The sequence below is a fragment of the Harpia harpyja genome, chromosome 7 (assembly GCF_026419915.1).
Source record: "Harpia harpyja isolate bHarHar1 chromosome 7, bHarHar1 primary haplotype, whole genome shotgun sequence".
NCBI lineage: Eukaryota > Metazoa > Chordata > Aves > Accipitriformes > Accipitridae > Harpia > Harpia harpyja.
Window position 1 is genome coordinate 56,362,907 of NC_068946.1, and position 26,124 is coordinate 56,389,030.

Below are 26,124 nucleotides of genomic sequence, written 5' to 3' on the forward strand. Positions count from 1 at the left end.
GTGCGTGCCTGGGCACCGCTGCCGCCCGCTCGGACTGGCATTTCAAACCTGAACTGGAGAGGATTTTTGCAGAGTAAAGGTGGTAGGATCTGCCCTAAAACCCATATTCAAGCAGTTTGCAAGCCAGTGGGACTGGATGACAAAAGTTTGGGGACTGTTTCTGAAAATTCGGGTCATAAATAATTAGCTTAATCATTTTATTTGTCATCAGCTCACCCTGCTTCTCAAAGGCACGGTTCCCATCCGTGCCCGTATATACAAGCCACGTCCTGCGCTCTGCATGAGCTGAACCTTTAGAATGCTTCCATGTGTTGAAATTAGGCAATTGCAGATAATAAATGGGTAAAGGCAAAATAGCTCCAGAGGTATCTATCGCCCAGGAGAGTTTAAATCGAACCGAACACGAACCTCTGCCCATCGCCGCAGACCCCCCGGAGCAGCTGAGCCGCAGAGCGGCCGGTGGCAGCCGGGTCCGGTTACTCTTCCCAGAACCGAGGGATTAAAATACATCCAACCATACATGCAATACGTACACTTACACATAATCAGCCCCAGGCTTTTTTCCGGGCCGTTACTGGCGATGTCTCGTATCGTCGGGTGGGCAGGCAGGGAAACATCACGTGTAGCATTTGAGTATGAAGTCAAGCAGATACTAGAAGTTCAGATTTGTGAGCTAATTAAATTTCTGTTGGCTGTTTAACCTCGACAGTTACAAAGCTTCTGTTTCTGTTATTTGATACAAACATTTTAGATCTCAGTGATACAAACTCAATTTGAAGACTGTGTTTTATTTCATTTTTCAAAAAAGTTATTGTCTTTATTTGTTTCCAGGTCATTCCGTTTGCAGTACGTGCAGAAGAAAAATGTTAATTATTTTCAAGTTAACCTGTGAATTAAACGCTTAAGGGCCACATCCTAGCATCCTTCTGTGTGTGACTTGCACCACGGTGCATTTTAATCAAGGCAAATCTCTCGGCAGCCTGGGAGATGCCGGCGGAGGAGTTTGGTGTTTAGCCAGGAGCTGGTGGGGAGCAGGAGACGGGGTGTCCCTGCGGCCACACCTCACCCCCCCGCTTCTCCCTGGGCACTTGCATCTTCATATCTGTCTCCTCTGCTGTCGTCTGTCTGCGTTACAGATCGTGATGCCTGCCTAATGTGCCCCCTCCTGGCCTTTCACCCTGGGACCTCCGAGGACAGCTAATAATAAATTATTATTTATAAAAATAAATAATAATAATACCAGCGTTGGTAGCACCGCAGCTTGTCGATTTGGGGCCGCTCGTGGGATTCCCTTGCTCGTCCCCGGCCCTGCTCTGGTCCGGGGAGGCAGCAGAAGGAACGCACGCCTTCATGTATGTTCAAATGTGCCCAAGGTCTGGGAGGGTACTGCCAGTAATGGGAGCAGAGATGATATAAAAGTGAAGTGTACCTCCAAGTGCTGTAAATTTTAACCGTTTTTTTTAATTTTGAAGAAACCAGCAGAGAAAAGGAGATCCTTTTTTCAGAGAGCAAGTGGCACTTGGACGTACCACCAGCACCGCTGCAAGGTACTCGTCAGCAGCCAGGTTTTCTTTTGCTGGGAAATCACAGCAAGGGTTTCCTGCACCGGGAATGTGAAGGGCTCCTTGCGGTCACCTCGGTGAGCAGGCGTTCATTAAATCCAAGCTTCGTTACAAAGCTCGTTGGCATTCAGTTGATGGCACGAATGTATGTTGTTAAAGGGGTTCATTGGTACAGAAGGTACTTTGACTACCCATGCAATAACCGAGGCTCTCCGAAGGGTGGAAGCCTATTAAGAAAGGGCACGTACAGACATAGCAGAGGAGTTCAGGGTCTGTGGAGGAAGCTGTCCCATATGGATTTGCCTCTTTTTTGCCCACAAACACTGATAATGTCGGCTGTTTTGTTGGCTAAGAATGCATAAGTAATAGGTTCGGTCCTGCACATCCAATGTATTTTATCTGCTTGAAGGTCCTAGACATTGAACGGGAACAATTCAGTTCACCTCTGCTGTTATCATGGTAATACTGCCCTTGTAGTCTGCCGGGTTGTATCTGCCACAAGGCTTGAGTCATACTTGGAAGGGATTAAATTGCTGGTCTATAATTCAACTTTCATTAATACTGAGAAGTTTTTCCTTTAACCGTTACCCTTTCATTGTATAAATAAATCTTGATAATACCTTCTGTCCTGCCTGCTGTAGAGTCAACGTGGGAGTTTCAGTGTAATGCTTCCCACGGGGAGTTACAACGGTGGGAGAGGCAGAGCCACGGTGAAGGAGCAGCCGGTCGGGCAGCAAACCGCTGGTTCTGCTGCTCTTTCCAGCGTGCTTCCCGTGGCATCTGCCCTGCGTGGGTTTTCCTGCTGGTACGAGCTGCGGTTATCCAAGGGGAGCCACGGCACGTGCCGGGAGCCACCGCAAACTCCTGTAAGCGGGTCATCGCCGGTGATAAATCTGCGATGGGGCAGTGAGAAGTGCCAAGAGAGTCGGTACCAGGTAAATGGAAGTTTCTGTTTCCAAGCCGTTTCTTCCTTGCCACAACAATTATTTAAGTTTTGTGTGTTTAAGTCCCAGGAAGTGCTGGGAGGAAAAGTGGAATTTAGCTTCCAGCCCAGGAAACGTTGCATTTCCAATAAGATTGATATTTGTCAGCTTCAGCTATAAACCAAAAGGGAGTAACTTGTTCTGCCCTGTGCATATTAAGGTCCTAATTTTGGTGAGAGCGCTCACATTTAAGGGGCAAATACTATCTTTATGATCTTTCCGTGGATTTGGGGCTGGCAAGTGAGAGGAGCTGCAAAAGTGTTTACGGCACAACGCCAGAGTGCGTTTCACCTATTTCTGCCAATGAGCTGGAGATGAGAATCCAGAGCATCTTTAGGAGCTGTGTCTGAGGACAGGCAGGGGCACTGTGGCCCCGGGGGGTATTTCAGCTCATCCAAGCCCACGTGCCCCATCTCGCACCCTTTCCACTCTCCATGCCCACGTCCACGCTCTCCAGCTCCTGGCAGACCCCCCCGGCTCGGTCCAGTTGCCACAAACAAGAGAGGATCTCATAGAACAATAATAATATTAGTTAGTTTAACTGACAACCATGTGCATCTAAGTTTGCGAGCAAGTTTCTTCTATCTTGTATCGATATTTAATTGGATTTCGCCCCGCAGGCACAGTACGGCAGCCTGCCAGCCCTGTGGGCTTCAGGCAGAACTCAAGCTTCCCGGCAGTTGGGGGTAGCTAGAAATCAGGTCAAGTCTCTTTGATGGCATGATGTTATCGAAAAGTGTTTTGATTTTCCTATTTGGCAAGGATTATACCAAATTCTATAGTATTAAAGACAAAAATCTTCTCAGCTAGGGTATAAAAATTTAGAGGGAAATAAATCCAGGGCGAGCAGGGGGTTGGACTCGGTGACCTCCCAAGGTCTCGTCTGACTTGAATTGTTGTATGAGCCTGTAAAAAAAGCTACAAAAAGTGGTGTCAAGGGGGGGGGGCTAATTTTATTTAACGACAACTGTCCATGCCCTGGACAAGGGCATTCTCCTGTAACATAAGGAGTTTTCTTTACAAAAAGCTGTTCTTGCTATCAACTTACTGCAACTACTCAACGTTGTCAGCATTATTTCTTTAAGCGATCGACTTAAAGTAATGACATGAGCCTGGAGAGGCTCGGTAGGAGCTAGCAGAGCATTACAGCCCCCGTGCGTTTTTTTCTGTGTGTGCGTGTCTGTAAATAAGTGCCTTTACCGGATCCTGCAGCTTTTCAAACCCGGGCGAGGTGCCTGGGCTCGCACGCAGAGCCACGCGGGGAGCCCCACGCCACGTCCCCTGTGTCCCCAGCAGCTGGATGGCGAGGGCACCCCAAGGGACCTCATTCAAACCCACGCACCCCATCTCCCAAGCGAGAGGCTGTTTTGGAGAGTTCGGGGATTCCTCCTCCGACGAGCACGTGCGCGTTGATTTGCTGGCGAGTTCTTCCTATACTGTATCAGAATTTCATCCTACTTGTTGAACGCACTGCTTTAACCCGCGTTGCTGGGTTCAGAAAAGTTCTGAACTACCGTTCAGAAAAGGCGTTCAGCATTCTGTGTTTTCCATCAGCGACGGAAACCGTGATCCCATCGCCGAGGACTACATGAGAGAGGAGCAGAGCTGCCCGGCCCCTGCACCCCCAAAAAGTCCGTCGGGGGGGGCTGGAGCCTGCACCCCTCCTGGCAGGGAGCACACTGTGCGGGTCAGTGGTCTTTCTGCTTATCACGGGGACGGCTGCAAGCTGGCATCCTCCGCCGGCTCCGGCAGCTACTTGAAATTCCTTGCGGGTATCTGGTATTTTTTGGCAATGATAAAAGGCAGGAGAGCTTCGAGGGACTTCTCTTCTGCTTCAGGTACGAGGGCTTTTGTACAAACGTATGAAGGCATCTATTGCTTGAACCTAATCCAGGTGTCATGCACTCATCCCAATGAAAGTCCTTCTTCTGTTGGGTGCTTTTTGTGTTGTTTTGGGTGTGTTGTTTTTTTTCTTTTTTCTACAGAAAATGAAGTTTTAACACTGTTAGCAGGGAGCTGTGCAGGTGCAAGCCCCACAGGACGTCTGTAGGGTTAGGTCCTGCCTTCACTAATATTCTGCCTTTTTCTCCCTTTTATCTGAGTGGAAGGCTCAAGAAGCAAGACCAGAGAGGAGTGATTATGCCGTAGCACATGCAGTATTACCCAAGAGCTGTATCATCTTTAGAAATACATGGCGTCGTATTTTATTCTCCAAACCAGAGAGGCTGCATGCTAATTTCTACAGGGAAATAGCTGAATTTGGGGGGCCGTGCACAGATCAGCCACCCCTGCTCTGCACATCAGCCGGGAACCGCCGGCACTGGGGCTTGCCGGCACCAGGGGAGCGTTTCTGACCCCTCGCTCACGCAGCATTTCGGTTTGTTGCTCTTCAAACAGACGACGAGATATTTTTGTCCGTGGGGGAAGGATAAAGATGTGTTCAGCATCTTCTGAGAACTGTTTTGTATCTCCCTTGTCCAGAGTTTCTGGGCAGCGTTGAGGTCCAGTGTGCAGATTTCAGACACTAAATGGGAACCAAGGTCTTTTGAAACGGCCCTTGGCTTAAACCCTGAGCACTGAATTTTCAAAATCCTGGTATTTCGAGTTTCTTTTCCTAATTTCTGGAAGTATAGACACGATTTCGCGCACTAGCGGGGATATTTTTAGGGCCGTGAGGGTGAACGGTCCCTGGAGAGAGTGGGAGTCTCAGCCCGCTGCCCTCCCCGCGTGGCATGGCTGATGCCGATGCCGATGCCGCAGCGTTCGATGCTGCAGCGTGCCGGAGGATGGATGGCAGCTGGAGCAGCCCGGGTCCACCCTGCCCTCACCCGCCGCGTAGCCGGCTGTGGCTGGGAGAAGCGGTTTTGGAGGTTTGCGCTTCCCAAGTTCGCTGAGCTTTGCGCTTACCAACAGCAAGGTCTTACAGCACCGTCCCTTCAGACCCAACATGCTCCACAGCGAATGTTAAACCATCCCATAATTAAAGGTAATAGAAAGTTGTCTTATTAGATTAACCTGTGTCTTTGCAGTATCTTTAATCTCTTGTGGTGCCTCGTGATGAGACGCAGCCCGCAGTCCGGGGAGATGCCAGAGCATCGCCCTTCCTCCCGCGTAAGGCAAAATCTTAAATATATAGGACCTTGGCAAGATTCTTACCTGTGAAAGAGGGACCTGGTTTATTTGTACCAAATTGTTGTTCTTCCTGAAGGAACTGTAGTTATAATTTGTTTCTTTGGGAAATGAAGATTATTTCACTCTTTGCCTTTCATGGGCATGGTTTAGGGGGCATGGTTAATGGTTGGACTCGATCTTGAAGGTCTTTTCCAACTGAAATGATTCTATGATTCTATGTGCTTTGCAAAGCTGCAGCTCGTAAGAGGTAGCAGCGTGCCTGCACGGGATATGCCTGCTGTCAAACAACCGAAGCTGCAAGTGTCATGAATGTATAAAACTGATGCCGCACAACCATGTTTCACTACGTTTGTAAGTTCTGCCTCCCCTCCCACACACAGTACAGGTTTTTCCAGAAAAAATTCAGTATCTGCCTCTCCTCATTACATTGTAAGTGAGTATCAGAGTCTTCACATGCCAAAGCAGGATGTTTAAAAATAAGCTAGTTACAAGTGCACATTTTATCTCTACATAAACGATTTCTAGCCAAAACTGCAAAGATAACTTTTTGTATAGTCTATGAGTAAGACCGTGCTTTGTTTTATTTACCACTTTTCTAATTCTGAAATATCTTTCTATGACACAGAAAAAACCTAAGCAGCAGCAGTGCTGCTGGCCTGGATTGTGAGGTGATGTGTGTTAATTTGGATATATGAAAGTGTCCCACTGCATCATGGAGAAGGCTCTTTGGCTGCAGCAAGGGGGTCCAGGGAAACCGAAAAGTCCATTTTATTAGATAAGTGCTTCACTCAGTTCTTTGCACCTGCTGGGCATATGTAAAAAGACAGAAATATAGAAAATGTTGAGAGAAGAGGAAAAAAAAAATACTAAGGAGCTGCTAAGTTTGGAAAATGCCTGGTGAGTTTTGTAGATGGGCATAATCTTCTGGCAAAAAAATATGGAAAGGCTTTGAAAGCTGGGTTGGAAAAATATACTATAGGGAGCTTTTAAATTTCTAAAGTAGATAAACTGAATAACCTCATAGAGCTCTCTGTCTAATAAATGTGTGTGTATATATATATGTGTGTGTATATATACATATATGCCTGTATATTGAAATGATACTATTTTTCAGCACATTCTAATGGACCTGTTGCAGGTTGCTCCAGGCTAAAGCTTGACTTAAGATTCTCAGACCAGGAAAGAACAGGCTACTCTTCTTAGAGTTACAACTAGTAAGCTTTTATATTTTTGCTAGCAAAAGGGAGAAAGCACAAGGTATTGCCACGTCATTAAGATTAGCGAGTTTGTTTTGAGATTTTTGAAATCTTTGTTCTTTATACCTGTCATGTAGAAAGAAGAGATTATGATGGCTAGCTACTTAGAAGGATTAGTAACATATTCATTAACCTCTTTTAATCCTTACAATATTGCTTAATTAAGACTATTATCAGATTTATATCCCAGTAAACTGCAGTTCCTTAGGATGTGAAATGTATTGGAAAGTAATATTCAATGGGAAATCCTGTTCTCAGGGGGATCGTACACTTAATCTTACAAAATCTGGGTGGTGGTTGGTTGTTTTTGTAATACCCTGGCATTTCTTCACCACGTGAGAGAAGACAGAACTCAGACATGCAAATGGCAGTGTTTGTCATAAGCATATTTTAAACCCATCTGCTCAGGGCTGGGATGTGAGAAGCGGGTACCTCTTGCTGAACCTTTGCCGCTCTTCTGCGAGTAAATGCACATCGTGCTTCGTGAGATGCTTTGCTGCTCTAATTCTCCATCTCCCCATGCAAGAACTGACAGAGAACTTTGATGTACAAAGTGGGACTTTGGCAGGATTTGGCTGCAAAATAATGGTCTTGCAAAGCAGCGTGTGGGTTGTAACCTCACCCGTCAGGGCGGGATGGAGCTCCTCTCCACTGAAGGATCTTGGCTATATTGAAAAGAAATATCACAGGACGAGAAATCCATGTGAATGTGAAACATTTCTCTCTAGCAGATCAAGTGCATCTTGCCCTGCGCAGGTAAGTTTATATATTGATAAAGCAACACGTTTTTTGCCAGCTTTTACGGTGATGCTAGTTGTTTCTCAACAGCTCGGTGTTGTTCCCAGAACATCAGCACTTGGAGCACATGCGACTGCATAATAAAGTGCCTTTAACATTAGAAGTGTGTCCTCAGCCGCCTTAGAGCCAGCTTTTGGGGAGAGAAGCGCAAAAACCTGGACCAGCGAGCGTGAAAGCCTCCCAAGTGAGAAAGTAAATGAATTACCGAATGTCTGAGACTGTTTGTCCACAGATGTCCTTTTTTTTTTTTTCACCTGGCTTTAAACGCATGGGTTTGTCAATCCGCTAAACAAGCCTTTCCCTTTTCCCTCGCTTAACCCCACGTTCCCAGAGACAGGACCCCGGCTGCAGTACCCGCGCTGCTGGCTCAGCACATCCCGGGTGGAAAGGCTCTGGAGAGGACCTCGGGTTTTTGGGGGGGGTCGACTGGTACCTGCTTGGCATGGGAGGGAGCTGCTTCATTGCTGCGTTTGTGTCAACGGACCTCTGGGAGGGAGGAATGGGAGAGACGGGAGAAACACGAAAGAGCGTTTCACCTTCGGGGTCCCGGGGAGCGGGACGCAGAGGCTGAGTCTGCCTGCGAGGACAGCAGAGTTGTTCCCACTGCAGATGATCTTGGGTTCAAAACGGAGATGCAAAACCTACTCCAGCATCTCCTCTCAGCCCTGTCTCCGGAGGCTGCTTGAAAAAACAACCATGACAACAAAAAGCTTTGTGAACTGTTATAGTTCAGCGTGTCAGCGCTTCGCAGAGACTGTTACGAGGAACAGCTAGAAAGAATATTGTTTATGACCTTGGGTTTTTTCCTTTCCGTTCTTCAAGATGCAAAGAGCTGGACTTGAAAGTTGTTTTCTACTTCTCCTGGAACATTTTCTGTTCTTACTGTCAGCTGGCTCCCCCGCCTCCCCAGCAAGGGAAATAGCAGGTCTCGACTTCCTTGCTTTTAATCAAACCTGTATATGCAGGAATGAAAATTCATTGCGATTATGAAATCCCAGGAGCTGTAATGTGAACTGCGCATTTCTAGAACACGTTTGAGACCTGAGAAAAATGTATTTTAAATCATTTTCATTTGCAGTATAGTAAAGATTTTTGGCATTTCATAGATGCAGCAGCAGCAGAAAGAAAGGAAGGATTTATATCCCATGCATTTAAAACAACCTAACAAATGTTTTTGAAAGGTCTGAAGTTATGAGTACTGAAAGGAGCTAACAAAGCATGTATTTCCTTATTTGTGCTTTTGCACTTCAGTGCTTACTCTTAATTTTAAACTAAAAGGAAAAAGAGAAAACCCTGCTACTTGAGCTCTTCCTTCTTAGCACGGGCATAAGAAATTACTCCATCAGTGTCTCAGAAACCCTTCATTAGGTATAGGTGAGAAAAGCAGCCTTCCACATAGCACACAGCGCACAAACTGTATTTCTTCTAAAAGATACCATTGTTACAGCATATTTAATGCTATATATCCTTGATATCCCTATAACTATTGATCATCCTTGTGAGTCAAGATTTTTTTTTTCCACCTTAATGAATTCTGTTTCACTGATTGTGCTCTTCATTCTGGTCTGAGTCAGGGAATATGGAATATAATTTATTATTAAATAAAATAGACATGATAAAGATATAGATATAATAGATATAGATATAGATGTATTGGGGAAAGTGATACTAGCCTTTACTGGTATCATTATGCCCCTGCATTTAACATCATAGATGGTGGTAATTAACGTTTCTGTCTCATGTGTCAGCTCCTCAGAGGCTGTGGATCTGGCTCAGGTCTTTCCATCCTCTTGCATTTTGTAGTCTTGTTGCCGGCGTTTCACGGTAGTCTCGCCCGCAAGACTTGGACAAGCCGGGTGCTTCATCCCAGTCTTAACGTGCTCTCAATGATAACAATCTTTAATGCCAAAGTAAGCAAGGAATGATATGGGAACAGTTAAAGTGCACATAATTATACCAATAAGCTTCTCATAAGAATAAAATCAGAACCAGGCTGTTTTCCAGTCTGATGGCCACTTTTATCTCTCTTCTTTGAACATCTGCCAGCTCTGTAAATGCTTTTGAGAGGCTGAAAAACCAGTGCCGCTTCAGGAGTCAGAGAGAGGGCACGCCGCTCTTGCAGCTTACTGCCGTGGTCCTGCAGGCACAGCTGAGTGGAAATCTGTTCTCCAGGTCTGTACGCTGCAGCCCGTGTCCTGTGGCAAAGCGTGCCGGTCCTCCTAAAGCAAACACCCAGCCTGCACACACACGTGCACACGCACGTGCACACGCATGCCTACTCCTCTCCAAGCCACGTGCCCATTTCGGAGCCATTCCGGTCACTTTGCAACCATAGAACAGAAATTTAGACCAGAGCGGGATAAGGCACAAGGCAAGGGGGGTGGTAGGAGAGCTACTGCAGGGATTTGGGGAGCAGAAACTCCGCTGGATGTTGGCCGCTGTATGAAATAGTGAGATAGTAGAAAGCCCAACCAGGCAGTGACTATGATCCCAGGTCCTCTTAGGACCACTGATAAACTATTAATTAATTGAAGCCAGTCATCCGTTCTGGAAGGATAACCTTGGCTCGTAAGACCTCCCCAGCTGCGGGTGCCCCCGCTTTGGTGCTGCGTATGAGTTACCGCGGCCCTTCAGAGCCTGCACCCTGTAACGCTCGATGGGATCTTGGGGTTCCTCTAATGAAGCAACACGTGCTAAAGCTCTGTCCTGCTTGCCTCTACAGCTCTGTCCTGCTTGCCTCCAGCGCCGATAAACTCAGTCGCCCCTAAAGGCATGTTGAGCACCTTTAGGAAATAAAATTGCTAAAGTCACTCGAATTATTTGCTTGTTTGCAATCTATCCCTAAATAGCTAACAGTTGTCTCCAATTCGTTCATAATACGTTATTGTGCTGGTTTTGGCTGGGGTAGAGTTAATTTTCTTCATAGTAGCTGGTATGGGGCTACGTTTTGGATTTGTGCTGAAAACAGTGTTGATAACACAGGGATGTTTTTGTTATTGCTGAGCAGTGCTTGCACAGAGCCAGGGGCTTTTCTGCTTCTCCCTGCACCTCCCCAGCGAGGAGGCTGGGGGGGCACAAGGAGTTGGGGGGGGACACAGCTGGGACAGCTGACCCCAACTGACCCAAGGGATATTCCAGACCATAGGACGTCATGCTCAGCACATAAAGCTGGGGGAAAGAGAAGGAATGGGGGGACATTCAGAGTAATGGCATTTGTCTTCTCACATAACCATTGCGCATGATGCAGTCCTGCTTTCCTGGAGATGGCTGAACACCTGCCTGCCCATGGGAAGTGGGGAATGAATTCCTTGTTTTGCTTTGCTTGCGTGTGCAGCATTTGCTTTCCCTGTTAAACTGTCTTTATCTCAACCCACGAGTTTTCTCACTTTTACCCTTCCGATTCTCTCTCCCATCCCACCGCGGGGGCGTGAGCGGGCGGCTGTGTGGGGCTGAGCTGCCGGCTGGGGTTAAACCACGACAGTCCTTTTTGGTGCCCAACGTGGGGCACGAAGGATTCGGGATAACGACAGGTTTGATTGGAATGTGCCAGATCAAATTTATAGCTGTTATTGCTGTTTAGCTATTAATTGACAGGCTCCTGTGTTTGCCATGGGGCTTGCTTGCCTCACTGTATATTAGAGCCCAGTGCTCGTTAGCGGCTGCTTTTTGCTTTCGCTGCTTGCTGTGCTGCTGTAGTGCTTATCATCCGACTCTGCCGTGCCTGGGAACATTTTGATAACAGCCACGGTGATGTGCCTGGGCTGGCAGATGGCCAGGGCATCGCTGCTGCTTCTGTACTGGACAGGCTGGAACTCCAGTTTGAACTCGAGCCGAAGGGACCGTGACCTGTGGAGGAGTCCACGTGGGAACGGGAACACCCCGAAGCATCTGTGGCCGTGGATAAGTCCACACCAGAGCAGGTACATCTCGAAGCGTCTGTTGGCTGTCGTTCTATCTGTGCCGCAGCAGGTATACCTCTGAAGGGATGGTGGCCCAAGGAGAAGTCCACGCTGGAGAAGGTACACCTCGAAGGATCTGTGGCTGTGGATAAGTCCGTGCTGCAGCAGGTACACCTCGAAGAACCAGTGGCCGTGCGTAAGGACGTGCTGGAGCACCTCAAAGCGCGTGGCCGTGGAGCAGGTACGACCCTAAGGGACTGCAGTCTGGGGATCAGTCCAAGCCGGAGCAGGGGCAAGGGGAGGAGTTGATGGCAATGTTAAACCCTGTGGTCTGGTGCAAAGGGGTGGAGACTGTAATGGAAATAACCTTTAAATTGTTGTAACCCATGATGTGAGTTGCATGTTATAGGAGTTACCGTAGCAGGAACCACGTGAACCAAGGGAGGAGAAGCCTTACAAGAAGCAGTGCAAGCGCAGCAGGGACCCGACCTGAGCTGGCTTCGGTGCCCAGTAACTCCACACAACACACCACCTCTCCCGTCCCAAGTGACCGCCAGAACTGATGGAGCCCAAAGTCACGGACTGAATGAACTCTGTGGACATTTTACAGACATTTTATAGGGCTGGTCCACAGACTAAGGGAGTGATATCTGCGTATTGTATCAAAGGATGGGCAGGGTGGCGGGGGTTAATGAGGATATATTGGATAGTGTGGGACTTGAGCATGATGTAACTGGTATGGAATAAGGGGTGGAGGATGTGCTGGTTTTGGCTGGGATAGAGTTAATTTTCTTCATAGTAGCTAGCGCTTTCCTGGAGATGGCTGAACACCTGCCTGCCCATGGGAAGTGGGGAATGAATTCCTTGTTTTGTTTGCGTGCGTGGCTTTTCCTTTACCTATTAAACTGCCTTTATCTCAGCCCATGATTTTTCTCACTTTTACCCTTCCAATTCTCTCCCCATCCCACCTGGTTGGGAGGGGGGATGTATGACCGAGCGGCTGTGGGGGGCTGAGTTGCTGGCTGGGGTTAAACCAGCACAGTTATTCATCAGATAAGTTCATCGCTGACCACAAGCAGTCACAGGGGGCAATTCAGAGGCTGGAGCTGTACTGGTTTTTAGCTCAGGTTTTTAGCACCACATGGATTTGGGTTTTTCCCTTGACTTAGTGATTGTCATTCTTGGAGATCTTGTTTGGGAAATACACTTAGCACATTCCTAACTTCAAAAAATGTGAGTAGACAGGCTGACAACAGGTGAGGTGTGGGAAGGTAAGAACCAGCTCTTCAGGATGAATCGCTTGCTCTTGTTCTCCCTTGTTTTCTTACGACATCTGATTTGCTGCCCGCGTGCCTAAGTGTAAAGCCAGTTACTGGGATATTCACAGACGTCAAAGAGCAAAAAACAGGGGAGAATATAGTGTATTTGAGTATTGTATATCTAGACACTAATGGGTTACGTTCATTAACTGCAAAGAAGACACAGAAGTGACACCAATCACTATTTCTGACACTGCACTGCTTCCTCACGGAGCTGCCAGCTGGGCAGGGACCCCAGCACCAACGGGAGCCCCACTCTGCTCAGCCATAGTCTCCTGCCAGCATCTTGCGCGGCTGCCAGGCATGGATGGTTGTGGGGGGGTTACCTACCGAAAATGGGTCCTGTAATGCTTGGGAGCATCACGGTGTGGTAGCACGGGTTGGCAGGAAGGGTCGTGGATGCCAAACACCCTCTCTTGGGAGAAAGCGGTTTTATACGGCATTTTAGGTGTGAGATGACTGCTGGGGCTCGGGGGGGTGTTCCCCTGTGCCCTCCCACAGGCTGGGTAAGCGCCCGGTTTGCCGAGTGCTGCTCACACTGACGTGTCCTTCGGGATCGGTTTCTGTGGTGCTGGTACCTCCTCCCTGCTCCGCTCCCATCAACATTAAAAGTCATCAGCTGTCAAAAATCCTCCGTTGATTCAGCTTCCGTTGATTCTCGCTGATCGGCAAGATCAACACCTTGCAGGCTTTCCTTGCAGTTAATCTGTTCCTCGAGCGATTCCTGTGCAATCAGCATTTTTATCCCTACGGCCATTATTTCTCGCTCGCACCACTGTGGGCTGCCCGAGGCCAAGGTGAGGGGCTCCCTGTGCGCTGGCCAAGCACCCAGCAAACCTCAGGCTGACCCGGCTTACACAGGCGTCAAGAAAATACAATGAAATTGGGTAAATTAATGAGTAGGAGATGCAGAAGCAACTAAAATACTTATAAGGAGGCATGTTACTGGAGGCTGTCTTGGTACCCAGCAGGATTAGCTTCAGGAAAAAGGTGCTTAAAGTATAAGTGAGAGTGATAGACCCCTGGACTTGGCGACTGGGAGAAAATCTGTAGCAGAAGCTGGGAAAGGACTTTTCCCTTTTGTGTGTGTACTTGTGCCTATGTGCATACCCTGTGTTTGCCTTCCTGGGAACTATTGCATGGGACATTTACAAGTTCTGCTTCATCTGCGTGGACTAATAGCTTGAGAGCAGCCCTCAATGTCTGGTCATGGTTTTGTAATGTTGGCAGGGTTTGATTTTGGGGTTGGGGTTTTTTTTCTTTCTCTCCCCCCCCAAAGTTTCTAGCCCTAAAATTTATTTTTAACAATTTTTTTTGCATGATTCCTTTTTTTTTTTTTTTTTTTTTTTTAGATGATGTACTGGCTAGGCCCCTGGTAATGCTTCATGAGTCTAACATGATTGTGATAAGGAAACAAAAGAGGCATGCCTTAGGTAAATTAAGAGCTTATATATCTATTAATGATGCCATTATTATTGTCTCTCCTAAAAATAGAACTGGATCCTACTCCTTTGGTCCTGCCTCAGAGGGAACTTTTTGAATAAAAATGAGGCTAATAAGCACATCCAAGCAAAGAGGCGTGCATGTTTTGCACAAATTTGGCTTTGTTGTGGAAGTAAAATGCTCTTTCTTTCTCCCTCCCTGCTTTGCCTTTCCATGAAGGGAGCCTTCTCTGCCTGTTGCCCTCCCGTCTCTGGGTAGCTGAGCTCCCTTCGAGGAGACTGGTGCATGTTTAATGCCATTTGGTTTGGTTTGCTGTCTGGCCCATCTGCGTCACTCCCTTATTTCTGTCATTATTCCACATCAATATTCCCTCAGTAAATAACCACTGATCTCTTTCAAATTGCTCAGGGGCTATAGTGAAAAATAGCGACCCGCTATCTTCAGGAGCAAAATACAATGTGTTTCCACAGATGCAGCCACGCGCACTCCCAAATTCTTCGGAAACCTTTCCCGGTGTGCTGCTGCAGGAGATGCACACGGGCTGGTTTCAGCCTGCACCGACGCAGCAGCCTCTCCGTCCCCTGCCCGCGGCGAGGCTGCCGGCACCGCTGCCGGCACTGCTGCCGGCACTGCTGCTCCAGCTACGACTTCCACGTGTATGAAAGCAATGCTGAGGAATCCGGGCGTGCAAAAAGAAATATGCCTCCCCGGGCTGAGCATCAGCGTGAGAGAAAATTGCTTAATAACTTCCTTCATTGCGTAACTCTTCATTTGCAGAATGCAGAGCAGTATTCCCGTCGCTGCTCGTGTGCCCGTCAGGCTGAAGCACCACTTTTCCCTAAGCAGTTCCCAAGAAAAAGATCAAATTAGTATGTTTGCTTTCTATTTACACATAATTCTGGATGTAAAGCTGTAGTTAAAAAAACGTGGGTGTTGTTTTTCGCTTTCTGTTTAATGAGGTCTGTTGGCCCAGTGCCGGTCTCACTGAAGTCACTGGAAGATTTATCGTTTTATCATTGGATTTAATGAGATCTGCATTTCAGCACTGTGAAGCATCTGAGACAAAATTGCCCTTTTAATCTGTTACTAAAGCTGGATATACAATTTGCATATGCTTAAAATTGAGGACTAAATCCAAACCCTGCTGTCACTCCGGGGCGACAGCCACATCCGACCGGGACGGAGCAGGCGGTGGCTTCAGCCAGCGCTGCCGGGTCGCGGCACGAGAGATGCTGAAGTGTGGTGGGAGGGCAAGGCTTGAAGGGTGAAATTTGGAAATAAAGGGTGCAGGAGCTGGGGCACCGTGACAATTCTCTGTGTTTGTGATGCCGTATAACAGGCCTATACCTGCAATGGGTGGTCTTTTATAGGTCCAGATGAGCATAAGGTGATTTTTGTGATGATACACCAGAAGCTTCTTTCTGTTACGAAATGAAGATTGTTTGCTGTCTGGAAAGTAAGCTATCAACAGTGGGAGGTATACATCGTTCAAAGTTTAACATGAGTATTTATTAATTTCTTTACAGCCTGTTTTCCTAAGAAAGCGAGGCTTCCTTGGGTTCCCATCGTTCCCACCCGTGTTGCCTGGGCTTTGCCACTCCACCTGCTGCTCCCCGTCCTCGGCTCAGCTCGGCTCACGCTCAATGGGAAAGCAGAGTTTCCACCAAGTTGGCTGAAAAACTGTGGGGATCGGAATTTGCCTTTGTGCTTGAAGGTAAGAGCCTATTTACCACCTTCTTGGCCATCTTTAAATTGCCCAAATCTTGTTCGTTGCCTACAAGTGCCAGCAAATCCATTGCCCGGTGTGATGAGATGCTGTCCTGTGCAAAGGTAAATTCTTCCCATGCACCAATATGAAACTGCTCACTGTAAAACATCAAGTGGACTTATAAATACAGCATACTTAAAAATACTGACTGTTGTTATAATTCTGCAGAAATTACAGAGTCTACTGTGTTCAGAACAGCCCCGTGACACTAAATTTGATGTGAGGAAGCAGTGTTACCAGCATGCTTGGTACAGGAGAAATCAGACACTGCAGCAATGGCTTGGAAAAGATCAATACCAAAGGACAAGCATTTCCCTAAATAACCATGTATTGCAACAGCACTGGCACCAGTCAGACTTAGAAGATTTAATTAGCAAAGATAAGTGATGGGGAAATTTTCATGTTTGTAGTTTTAACTTTTTTTTTTTTTTTTTTTGCATCTCCTCTCCAATCTCTCTTTCTGTCCTACATGTCCATTGCTATTGCGTGTCGCGAGCTGCCAGGAGCTCTGCTGGGTTTGGGAGGGCCACAGCACTGTGGTGCCGTGGAGTATCCTTGGTATGCACATGTCTAAAATCATCCGGCTTTTAAGAAATGTAAAGCTGTCCTGGCCACCAGTGATCTCTCATCAGGCAGACCAAAAGCAGTTGAACTGGTGAGTATTTCATTCTGGAGTCAGTAGTTCAACATGGTAACGCGGGTTTTGAATAAATGTGAATATAAATAAATCTAAGCAAGTCATGTTAAAAAAAACCAAACCAAAACAAACAAAAAAAACCAAACCCAACTTCTCAATAACTTTGAAAGGAAAAGGGAGAAATTTTGTATGAGAAAACTGGTAGAGCCAAAGAGCTGGTTGCGCACATCAGTTTGAAGTTTCCAGACTAACACCGGCAGGTAAGCTGGTCAAATGAGGAAACCTGCTTCTTCCAAATGCACATGCATTGCTCCGGGGGCAGAAATGTCAGCTGGCCTCCGATGTAGTATCTGGTTTTCACATCAGAGTTATCCTTTCATCTAATCTGTTGATGCAGTCCTAATTCCTGCCTTGCCATAATAGCTAGCGGTCATTTATTTTATCTAAAAAGTGTTATTTCTTTGCAAAGACAGCCTGAATATTAAATACAGGAATTATATTTCTCTGGAGAGTAAATGAATTAAATCCCAGGTTCATCCAGGAAGGATGGAGTCCTGCCACTCCTGCTCAAACCCTGGGCAATCTGGAACAAACCCAGGTGTTGATTCACCAAGGGCTTGCTTGATTTATGGTGTATTTTCATGCAAAAAAACCCCCTGTTTTTCATTTGCTTTCCTCTCTCAGGGCCTCCTGGAGAAGTAGGGACTTTGGGACCGATATTGCTGAGGGCTGTGGGACAGTTTGCGTATTCACCCCCTCCCTGGTTTAAAGGGGTTGCTACATCAGTTAGTTAGAGCCTCTGATTCGGGTGGTCAGAAACGACTGTGAACACCGTCATACCCACTTTGTGGCATTTCCTCTGTTACTTACATTGTGCTTTCTTATGTCCTGAAAAAAGGAAAGGGGATGTGCATGGTAATTAAAGTAAATTGGCCCACTATAATGTAAACAAAAGAGAAAGGTTAAAAGAGTCAAGTGAGGTTGAACAGAATTTGTCTTTGGTATCCCTTACCTCTGGTTACAATAGAAAAGTTCTTTATGCGTCTGGGTCCTTTAATTCTTCCTGATGGGACTCAGAGCATTAATTATGCTTTGTATTCATATTTTATTTTGTATACACACTGGCATTATTCACTGGAATTTATTTTGAAGGTCGAACTAAAGCTGAGGGAATCTGCTAATGTAACTGTTGCAGGTGACGTGCTTTGCTTTCAGCGAATTCAGAGATAAGTGGTCTTATGAATACTGCATGAAAACACCTCTAGTAATGGCTTTTAAATGATTTAATTTTGAAAAACAGCAGAGTTTAGCAGAAGAACAGCGTTACCTACATAGGAAGCCAGCTCGGCAGCGCAGGACCCTCGGTCGTGGTGCTCCTGCAGCTGCAGCCCAGCAGCCCCCAGAGGCAGGGGGGTCCAGCAGAGCATCCCACCCTCCGTGGGACAAGCTGCTCACCCCCGGGGCTTTGCTATCCAGATCCAGTAGACAAAGATTTAATGCTCTAGCAGGGCTTTCCCTTCCACAGGAAGAGCTGTTAGTATGTGAAGATTCATACTAAGTTTGCGTAGTCAGGCTGTGAAGACCAGCAGTACCGAGCCCAGCAGCGGTGCTGATCGTAGGCGCTCATTTGTTCGACTTCGAGCTGTTTACTTTCTATTTCGGCCTGTAGTGAAGTATTAATGAAGAGAAGTAAATTGCGTATTTGGTCTGGCACCAAGCTCTCAAATTCCCATTAAATATTGCTCTTGGCGTCTGAGCGATTCGCATTAGCGCTGCGGGCGCTGGGTGGAAGCCAGGCTTCGGGTACAGATCCTCCGGCACTGGGTCTGCTGGGTTGAGTCTGAGCAGCACCCTGGGTGTCTCTGGCCATTTACCCAGCTGCCAAAAGCAAACGGTAGTGCTGCCTTCCCATAGAGACTGGCAGATTTTTAGGCAAGAAGAGATCATTATAGTAAAGGTCAGGCTAGCTAATATAGTGTACGCTGGAGGGCATCAGCCCGTTTTTCCTGTGTTTGAGTAAAATGCATTTTAAAAAGGAATCAGCTCTTGATTTGGAGAAGTCTGGCGCTTCAGTCGGAAGACTGTTGCAGTAAGAAATCGCCCTCAGTCCCACGGGTGAGCTTATTCACTGCAGCAGTGTTCTTCTGAATGCTTCTTAGGAAAAGTGACACTCTCAGCGTATAATACTCCAAAACTATTCTTGCAACAGAACAGTACATTTTGAATTATATTCCCCTCATTTGTGTGGACACTGTGCAGAGAGCCTTTCTTCCCCCTCACATTGTGTTTGCAAGTGATTTTGAGACAGTCCAAACGTCTCTAACTCCTGAGTCCCCGTGTCCTGCTCGGTTTAGCTGCTTCTGAGAGCTTACAGATCTTCACATGGTTATGCCATTATAACAAGCTAGGTAAAAGTTCCTCCTTTTGTCAAAGAAATGCTGCGACTCAATTACATGGATTTAAAGTCAGCTTAGGCAGGGCCAGTCCCCCGGGTGAAGCGGAGGTAGTTCAGCAGCCTGGGTTATCTCCCCGTTGAGCCCAGCCCTCCTCAGCCCACCCGTGGGGAGGTGGGGATGCTCTGCAAGTCCCGCTTGGCTTTACTTTTGGGGCTGTGCTTTTTGCATTGGTGGTGGTCATGGTCATAAAATGGGCATGCCGCAGCCGGATTCACGGCGCCTGGTGCTAAAACGGGAACGGGGAGCGGCGAGGAGCAGCCCCACGGTACACGGCATTCCCCTGCACTGTCCCGAGTGGCTTGCCCAGTGCTTCCTTGCCAGGGTAAGGCAGGTTTCTTTTAAAAAAAGTTCAAGCAAGTGAAAATGCTGAGCCTCTTCCTTCTGCCAGAGACAGCAGCAACAGTAATTAGTCACACTGTCCTGAGTGGGCACCAGCTGCTCTCTTCAAGGAGGGCTGCAGGTCCCTGTATGTTTTTCCATGGCAGCGCTCGAGTTCCCCCAGGCACTTTGGGGTCCTTTCTTCATTTCCCCTTGCCTGGCTGTATTCCCCTCCAGCGGTTCCTCCTGCACCCCCGGGAGCACACCGCGGCATCCCGGAGAGCCGGGCATCCCCCGGGCTGCCGGCACCGGCAACAGGTCAAGTCGCTTCGGAGCTCTACTGATCCGTGGGACTCCAGCCGCTCCTCGCCAGCGGCGGAGGGACTCGGGGTGCAGCCTCAGGGGAGCGGATCCTGCTGAACCCACAAAAAGGCATTGCCCAGATCTCACTTTTTTTTCCCTGAGCAAAACGGAGCTGCGCCAGGCAGCCCGTCAGGTAGTGTGACACCGGCAAAGCGCTCGGTGACAGGTTTCTGAAGGGGAAACAGCATTGTGATTGCAGATCTCCACTGAGACAAATAGAAATGGGATTGAAATATCATTTTGATTTCAAATCTGTGATAAGGGCTTCCAACAGACTGTTAATTATTTTAATGTTAGAAAGGCCTTTCCACTTTGTACGTGCGATGAATTTGATGCGGTGAAATACGACAGCTCGTGGCAGACTGGGTCTTTTCTTTGATGCCAGAAACAAACCCATTCATTTTGTTTTCCCTTCTTTATAGAAGTATTACCTGAATTTCTGAATGGCAAGCCCAGTTAGGTGCTGCTGTGCCTTTCGGGTGTGCCAAGGGAGGTCTCGGGGCTGCGGGTGCCCATGCTCTGCCCCGCTGCCTTGGGTGGGTTTTTGGACACCCTGGGGTTTTTCAGAAGTATCGCCACTTCGATGCTTTAGAGGTCTGATTTCTTTCTTGCAGGCTTTTTAATATTCTAGTCAAACTGACTTTTTTTCTGCTCGTTTCTGTTGGCTCGGGTTGATGCATTACAGTGTCATTTGGTGAAGTGCTGCGACTAGGGTCGATAAAGCCCTTGTTTGAACACATCAAATGCAATACAGTGCAAAGAACTACAAAAGATCACATCGCCAGATATTTTAAATAGGGCTCTCAAAATACTTTTGACCTCAATTCCTCTGTCTTAAGCTCCAGCCTGTAAAGTTAGGGCAAGATAAAATCTGTTTGCCTCCCAGGGATTTGGTAAAAACCAATTAGCTTTTATGAAGTACTCCGATAACATAGTGACAGGCGTGACAGAGGAACATGGGGGGAAATTTATAGTTTTCTGTCTGGAATAAAGTTTGAGTTATGTGCAACAAATAAAGCCTGGGGCAAGACATTGAACAGGAAGGGACAAAAGCACTGGAGAAAATGCTGCACAAAAAGCTGCACAGAAAGCCAGGAGTGGGGGAAAAAAATGTCATGGGGTCTTATAATTAAAACCGGCACCGTACTCCTGCAGGTAGAGGAGGGGGAGCAAACTCATGCTGCATAAGCAAGTTCAGTTCCGGCATTTTCGAATGAAGGGCTTAATTTCGTGACGGCGTTAGGGATATGTGCCAGATCCCATCTCCCTGGGGACGCGGTTCCCACTGCCCCCCGCGAGGGCGGGCATGGGGACCCTCAGCACCCCCCATATCCCACTGGGACTCTGGACAAGCAACTTCCCACGTGTTTTACTGGCTTTTATCGGCATAGCCCCTGTCCCATCACGGGACAAGGAGCTGGAAGGAGTTTTCCAAGACATACTCGGCGGCCGGTGTCCTTGGTGGAGGGGATGCTGGGGGGGCTGCTCAGCACTGGCAGCTGCAGGGCACTAAGCTGTAATACACACGCACCTGCAAACTCTCCCAGCTTAACCCTCGGTAAATATCTCAAGAACAGACATAAATTGTTCACTGTGGTGGTTTTTTTTCTCTTTTCCCATGCTTGACACAGTTTGAATGCACTGTCACAGCGGAAACAGTCACAGTCCTCATGTTCCTGTGCCAAACCTTGCAGGTAAGCAGCATGAAGGATTTAAGCAGGTAAATAAATAAATAAGCTTCCCAGGAATGTATTATACAAAATTGTATATTTTCCTAATTATTTTTTTCAGAAAATGTTCCACTTACTTAGGCTTTTTTTTTTTATTATTTTTAAATGGATCACCTCCAGTGGACACTTAGCATCACCAATCTTTAATCGTATTGGTTAAAATTGTCTGAGTGACGAAGCGACTGAAAACTGTTGACAGGACGTGCTGGCAGGTTAAATAACAGGGCTCTGGACTGAACATAGAGACGGTAAATGCAGCGATTGGCACCGAGCCATGCCAGGCAGCTGGAAGCCGGGAGCTCAGGTCCCTGGATAACCTGCGGGATGCACACCCTGCCCTGGCAACCCACCGGGCAAGCGGTTTGGTAGAACTGGGATGCAGTCTTTTCTTGAAGGTGGAGCAGGAGCTGTTTTCTGGGGTGTTTTTTCTTAAATCAGGAGGCAATTGCGAGGACACTTGTAGTTAGTTGTGGTTTTCTGACAGTGACACTTTTAATGACAGCCGGGGTGCCGCCACGCAGTGCTGCAGCTCTCCCAGCGCTCGGAGGCGGCAGGGACTTGCTGCGGCTGCACTGCCATTACAGCTTCCACTTGTGTCTGTTTTGCTGTAAACTTACCCTTAAATCTGCCATAAAATGTCATACTAGTTTTTAGTCTGACATTTTGTCCTTGGGAATGCTAACAGAAGGTATTGAGTAAGGCAAAAAGGGAGCTGGGAGATGCTGTAAGAGAAATGTCTGCAGGAATATTTTGAGCAGCCTAAATCTACGCTGGAGGAGAAAGACTTTTGCACAGTCATAAGGAAAAGCTTGCTAAGATTAATAATGAATCCCCTCAGCAATGGCCTAAGGGAGCGGCAGTTTCAATACAATTTCTTCCGCGACCGGTGGACTTGACTGCCAGCGGATAAAACCCACTACTTTTCAAGTGGTAAACTGAGGCACAGTGTGTAAGATTCACTGCCTTTAGAAATGCATCCCAAAGGTGTGTTACACAGGGAGCCTGCCAGGCTGAGAAATGCTGAAAAACATCTATTAGCTATAAATTAAACATGGCAGGCTTAAGTTGAAGCATTGCTATTATGTTAAACTGAGCACCATCTGGAGGAAAGCCATGCCTTGAATCAGATACAATGTAAATGGGCAGCTTCTCCATCTTGAATTAAGTCGCTAAGTTTAGTACAGATACCCGCTAACCAGCGCCGGCCCGTGCTCTTTCTCAAGCTGCTCTAAGATCAGGTTTTCAACCGTGTTTAGCCTGACCGATTTTTCTGGATATTTGGATTCTGTTCCTGATCCTGACTTAAGACCAGAACAGAGGAGAGCAGGGATGGGGCGGTGGCAGAGCAGGCAGGTTACAGCCTGGATGCATTAAAGCCAGGAAAGATGTAGAGAAGCGGAACAGAGATTTTCCTGCAAAAAAGGATGACCCCTCCTCTTCCCCCCGCACAGCAGTTTTGGTCCCAGGAGAGAGCACACATGTACTCCCTATGAAGAATACATATATTTTTTTAATGTTTTGGCAAGTTTAGTGCATGTGTGATGTTTGCTCTGGCTGTGAGGAATAGGGGGGGAGTGCCCCGACACTGACCTAGCGAGGGTCCCATCCTTTCTTGCTGGCACCCCTCCTTGCAATCCATGGGAGCGCTGCAGCCCAAACAGCTCCTTTAATCCATAAGTTCAAGAGATCTGACTTAGGACAGAGCCTAACTTCCTCCACAAAGCTCAGGCTTTTTTCTCCCCTCCTTCCTGCAAACTTTTCAAAGAAGCCTGCCCCGTGCCCAGATTCACATCCGCTTCTCTCCAAGATTTCAGGAGCAAATAAAACTTTCTTCTAGAATAGAGACCTAGACTAGTTTATTTAAGATGTGACGGGAAGAGAATAATTTCCAGACCTGTCTGTGCCGACATTTCAAGCAGAAATAATTGGGTATATTTTTAGCTGCCTACATTCCAGCAGAAACAGAACTAACTACACATTTTCAAAAGTTGTGAGTTTATCTGGGGAAAAATTAATGATTCAAGACTTCAGATAGGAAGCTCATAAAAGCCTACAAATGACCTAGGGTCGGCTCTCTGGCACTGTAACTTTGAAAACACATTTATAAAGGAAGTCAAAGAGCTGGAAACACACACGCTTTTTTCTCTCTTTTAGCCTGTGTGAATCTTTCTGTTCTGTCAAATGTCACCGCTATGTCTTGCAAACTTCAGTACGAGCGGTGGAAGGGTTGCGGGGAGCACAGGAGTCCAGCAGCCGCAGCAGGAACGGGAGGCATGGCAAATAGATCAAAAATAACAGTCGTCACAGCCTGATGCTGTTACATATTGGATAGGTTTTGTTGCACGGATTTTAGCCTTTAATTTAAAGAGCGGGTGTGTCGGGAATCGAGGCGGCTCAGACTGGGAATAATAGCGGGTAGCACGTAGGCACATCCTTAGGGCCCTCGGTATGGAGGGCTGATGGCAGGTAAATGGAAACGAGAACGTGTATCTTTTTCACAAGGACTCCCTTACTCGCTGATCCCAACCTCAAAACCCCATTCCCATCCCTCTGCCTCAGCACATCCATGTAAACCTCCGTATGGCCCACGCAGGCTTGTGCACGGCTGCTGCAGCACCCGCTGTCAACCCCTGCCCTCGGTGGCATCCTCTCCCTGCCCCAAATCCTGCTGATGGACGTGGTTCGGGAATCAAAACTGGAAAGCTGGAAAAACCTTCTTTAGGTATGTATTTTATATGTGGTTACATGCATGCCCGTGTGTGTGTAGTTTGGGTATGTACCTTAAAAACCGCCGGAGAATGAAACAAATCCAGCCTTCTACATTTATTTAGCTGTCACGAATGGGTGCATATGTGTAACCTCTTGTCTGGAAAAACAGACAGATGACCCAAAGCGGTGGGACAGTAACTAATGACAAGGACGAGGTTACTCGTGCCAGACAGCCCAGCTCACTGGGAGTAACTGGGGCCTGTGCAAACCATTTTTATTTGGCCAAATACAAAAGCCGCCTTTGGAAATGAGGGCTGTGGGGAATGCCTGCGGACTGAGAGCAGGGTTCAGCGTGGCAACACAAATTGGGCGACGGGAGTCTCTTTGCTCAAAGGGCTCGAGACGCTCAGGCATCGGTGGGCTGTTCGTCTGAAACCGCTGAAGGGCACTGCGCGTGTTGTAACGGGAACGGGTGGTATTTGCAGAGGTCACTGGCGGTCCTCCTTTCTTTAATGGAATACAAGCTCTTGTAATACACTCTTCTTAGTAGGGCTTTAAAATATTCCAATAATATTTAATCTCATGCAAATTGAGGCTACATACCCCTTCTTTTTTCTGTAGATGGCTGTTCATCGTATGATCTAATTTAGCGGATGGGGTATAATAGCTAATTACTATTCAGGTGTCCGTCTGCCTCCCTCAGCAGACCCCGCGCCCGCGCAGCACTCCTGCCCTTGGGTCAAGCCCCAGGGATAATTCGAGGCAGTTCCTGACCGCGGTGCTCGGAGCAGTGCTACTACATGGGAGAAGAGCAGATACTGTTTTGGGGTTCTCTCATTCATTACCCGGCGGTGCCATGTGCTGTACCACTTGTTTTAATGTTCTGGAGGAATGCACAGCCCTCTGTGTTAGGCTGTGATTGCTTTCTTAACTGCCAGGCTGGAGACATCTTGACTTAGCATTGAAACCAAAAGCCTTGCAATAGGGCACATCCTTCCAGGTCTCCTGGACGTTCAGTGAATAGCAGCATACAAATTGACCTTACAGAGTCTGAAAAGAAGGAAGCAGTGCAAGGGAAGGCTGGTGCTGATGTTGCCGATAGAAAGTGTTCAAAAGCGGATCACTCGTTTAAAAAAAAAAACAAAAATAATCAATAGCTGCAGTTGCCAATCTATATTAATGCTGCACAGTTTGTCTTAGCTTTTCCCCTTTCATTTGATTCACTGCAAGAGCCTTTGCCATAATACTAGAACAAGTTATTTTTTCCATTCTTGCCTTCACTGCAGTATGTTGATTTAATTAAGGTATTTTTTTCAAGAGTTGGTGGAAGAAGGCGGCAAGACAAGCTGAAACACTGTGACGGAGCAGACCGCTCTCATTCACTCCAGGGATGAGTACAATACAAAGCAGACAGTAGGAGGTTTTGGTTTCTTTAATTAAGACTAATTTACTGGAAGAAAAATACGCAGTGCAGTGACCGCTGCCACACTGCTCGAGGCTCCTGCCCGCCCGCAGGAGCAGAGATCCTGTTATCGCCTTCTTACGCTATTTTTTGTATTTGCTCTTTGCATCGGTTTTGTCCCAGAGGTCCCATAACCATCTCTCAGGCTCTTCTCATCGTCTGTGTGCTTCCCTGCATCTTGGGGTCTCCTCAAGGTTGCTTGTCTTTACACTGAAACTGAAACCATGGAAAAACATGAGGAGAGGAGAGGAGAGACGAGTCCTACAATGATCATCTGGTCCAACTGCCT

At 47.3% G+C, this 26,124-nt stretch overlaps 1 long non-coding RNA gene across 1 annotated transcript; it reads left to right on the forward strand.

The window, feature by feature from the left end:
• Nucleotides 1–21,568: 21,568 nt before the first annotated feature.
• LOC128144376 (uncharacterized) lies at nucleotides 21,569–25,432 on the forward strand. The gene is made up of 3 exons (XR_008236059.1): nucleotides 21,569–21,628; nucleotides 23,819–23,996; nucleotides 24,224–25,432. It is a non-coding gene; the product is annotated as an uncharacterized LOC128144376 (long non-coding RNA).
• The last annotated feature ends 692 nt before the right edge of the window (nucleotides 25,433–26,124 follow it).